The sequence below is a fragment of the Bactrocera latifrons genome, unplaced genomic scaffold, assembly GCF_001853355.1.
Source record: "Bactrocera latifrons isolate USDA-ARS-PBARC rearing strain unplaced genomic scaffold, ASM185335v1 scaffold_123, whole genome shotgun sequence".
NCBI lineage: Eukaryota > Metazoa > Arthropoda > Insecta > Diptera > Tephritidae > Bactrocera > Bactrocera latifrons.
This window is the reverse complement of record NW_017534664.1, coordinates 106,029-109,891: the sequence shown is the minus strand read 5'-3', so window position 1 is coordinate 109,891 and position 3,863 is coordinate 106,029.

Below are 3,863 nucleotides of genomic sequence, written 5' to 3'. Positions count from 1 at the left end.
ACCACTGACCTTGTGCAAACAGAAAGCTATTTTTAATATTTAAGGTAAGACCTACGATTACTTCAATTCAAGATAACTCCTTCTTCTTCCTTATTGGCGTAGACACCCGCCTAATATAACCGAGTTTACAATAGCGCCCCAGTGGTTCTTCCTTTTAARTTTTTGTCGCTAATTGCAGATTCCAAGCGAAGCCAGGTGCTTTTCCACCTGGTCTTTCCAATGGAGTGCTGGTCTTACTCTTTCCCTGTTTCCTCCGGAGGTTATTGCGTCGAATACTCTAAGAGCTGAAGTCCAGAGTAACCGCTGTTTCTTAATTCGCTGAACTATCAAAATGTCGTCAAAAGTAAAAACGACAAAATCTTCTCTTGAAAGCCTTATAACTTTACATTTCTGYGAAAAAAGGGTCAAAGCTGGAATAAAAGCGTACAAGCAGAATATTTTAGAAGGCTTGGTATATCAGTTAAGCATAATGCTTTTTTAGCATTTGGGATTTGAGCGTTTGAAATCTCAGATTCGAGTCCATTGAATTACAATTTAAAGTCTGAGTTGGTCTATCGAAAAATCGCAGAAATGTTGATTGTTACAAAAAACCGAGCAGTCTAAWCTTTTAGCAGAACCTGTGAAGGTACTAAATTATATGTCATCAGCAGAGGGAATTCTCAGTCACTTATATATTTACCAGACTTATGTCAAATCAGCTTATTGAATAAGACTTTTTTTTGACCGTAAAAGTCACTATATAATACTATAAAGAAGAAGTTCAATAAGTTTACATAAGGCAGTAGTTTCGGTGAATAATAAATTAAATTACTAGAGATTACTAATAAATGGTTGCTTACAAGTTCCTAAAAGTTCAAAAATTACCCAAATTCAGTTTTAATTTTCTTATTAAAGAAAAGGAAATTATCAAAACTGGCCACAATATCCAACTTCCGTAAATCTTTTTATGTAATCACATACTAGTACATATGTACATATGTCTATATACTTGTATTCTTTCATATTTGCTTCGTACCTACTCAGCCACTTGTGTGCTGATCTTCGCATCCTTTCTATTCAATTCATTTAGCAACCTTTCAGCTYAGCTGTATGTTTCTTAACACATTAATAGTAATTGCCTCTATTCACGTTTTTCTTACCTTTCAGTTTATAACTTGTTTGCTACACACGCTTATCTGCCGTTACTTATCCCGACTTATGTACACTTGAAGACGCACGCACAGGTGGCACGTAAGTGCCACTTATTGCGGCTTTGTTTCTTCGATTATATCGCTTCTTAATCGCTCTCAATGCTCTTGCGCATCCACTCCGGCTCCTACAACTTAATTAACACAGTTTTCGTGCGTGAGGTTTCTAAAAGGATATTTGAAAGGATTCGTTTCGTGCGGATTCGGTGTAGTGCATCTGTGTTTATGCATGCATATACTTATATATGTTATAATGAAGAAATTGTTCGTGTGAACACAAAGGTATTCTTATGCTATAATTTGGGRTATAATCATCCAAACAAATGTGTCTGTGCTTATACTCAGCTTTCGAAGGGATAATACTGGTAATTAGTTGTAATTTATAGTTTATGTATCTTGGGCAATTTACGGTTAGTTAAGATAGAAATTTGTAAATGTACCATTAGACAGCTATAAAAAGGTTCAGCTGCTGTTTCKTGCTAAATTAATTAAATGTTTTATCTACGGAATTTGTGGTTAATTGAACGAGTGTTTTGCTGTGAATGTTTGAACTATTTAATTTGGCTATTCATGGAAATACAATTTTGGCATAAACATATTGCATATAAATTTATGGTGTATGTGGTGGTATTTTACTGTTTTGATTTTATAATATGCCTGAAATTTATTTATTTATTTAATTTATTTATTTACAACAGTTTACACAACAATAAATTACAGCATAAACATTAAAATGACATTAGCTGCAAGGCTTTCAGTCATCGTTTTAATACTAAGTTTTATTGGTTAAGTTCATAGTACTAGTAAATAATTATGCTATTTTAACTATGATATCTTAAACTACGCTAAATTAGGTTAAGGATGTTATTATCTTTAAGGAAATTGTAAATATACATAATGTTGTCGTGTCTGGGTGTAGATAGTGCCTCCATTGTGGAATTGTTACCAGAGCACTCAGTCTGCCTTGTGTTCGGACATTGCGAAATTAGGTGCTTAACTGTATTTGGGCCATTGCAGCAAGATGGGTCGCTCCTTGTTAGAAGATGAGAGTGGCTAAATATAGTGTGGCCAAGCCTTAGGCGTATGTACGGCTTCAGGATGTTGCTTGCCGTGTTTGCAAGGTAAGTTGGAGTGATGCTCCTTGCGTTTATTCCAATGTAGTGATAGTTTTGCGATGCCCAGTCCTAGAATTCCAGATTTTTTCTTTTTATCTTAAGATGCTTGTACAAATCGCCCTTGCTTAAAAAGTCGAGCATTAGAGTAGGGGATCTGCTAACTTCTTTTGCGACAGTATCAGCTTGTTCATTTCCTGAGATTCCCACATGGCCTGGAATCCATATAAGCTGGATTTTATTTCCAGCCGCAATGAGGGAGTTCCTGATTGATGAAATTATCTTGTGGGAATTTGCAGGTGATTGAATTGCCGCAATGCATGATTTACTGCCACTGCAAATCAAATATTTTCCTCTATTTTTTTTAGCATGCTCAACAGCAAGTTCAATAGCTAAGGCTTTGGCAGTGAATATTGTACACATCGGATCAAGGAGCCATTGGCATATTACGTCTCCATCTTTATCGACAACGGCCAACGAGGTGTAGTCTGATGTCTTGGATCCATCCGTAAAGATAAAACGCCAATTCGATGTACTATATTGATCGCGAATGTATGCAAACTTTGCTTGGTAGACTGCGTTAGGTGTACTTTGTTTAGGCTAGTTTAGTAAGGCATTCTCAAAAGATACTGGACTAATGGACCAAGRAGGAAATGTCTCAGAGCTCTTTTTGCTTCTGTAAAAAGATGTGAAATTGTCCCTGGCATATTCAAGAGATCTGGATACTGTCGATGGTAGTCTTAGTGGTCTTTTACGTGAATTTGTTCACATAAAAGTATTTGCTAATGCCATGTTTGTTACGTGAAGTTTTTTCGCAAGATTGCGATATGTTGCATCGGCCACTCTACTAGAGATACTCGGCAAGCCGGATTCAGCAAGTAAAAACTTCGTTGGTGAAGTAGGGAATGCTCTAAGACGGATTGCTGTATGATAAGGCACAGAGACTTTAAGCATTTGGGATGTTGCGCAGTGTCCGTAGATAGGTAAGGCGTAGTCGATTTTGGATAGCATTAGTGCTCTGACAACATTGATGAGGATGGCAGGGTGTATATAGCTATGCTTACAAGGGAGATACTCAATAATATTTAGTCTATGTACAAGAGAATTCTTGTATAGTTGCAGTGACCTTTAAATAGATACTTAGAGTCTATGATTAATCCTAAAATCATCAACTTTTCTTTTGGCATAATGTTGCAGTTATCAACATTTAATGAAATGTTGCATGGTGTCTTTTTGTGACCAATATGAAGAATATTTGTTTTTTCTAAAGAAATGTGTACGCCTGAAATTGAGGACCAAGATGAAATATTGGAGAGAAGGTCAATGAAGGTGTTTTGGGCAGCAGCCGTGTCATTTACCTTTGTATAAATCAGTACATCATCTGCGTACATTTGATGGTCAATGTTTTTATAATTAGAAAGAAGTTGACTTAGCTCATCAAAGGCGATAACAAAGAGTAAAGACGAAAGAGGTGAGCCCTGTGGCGTACCATTTGAGAGCTTGTGGGTTATTGAGTGATGTCCGTTARTAGTTACTGAAAGTCTTCTATTTGTCAGGAAAGATT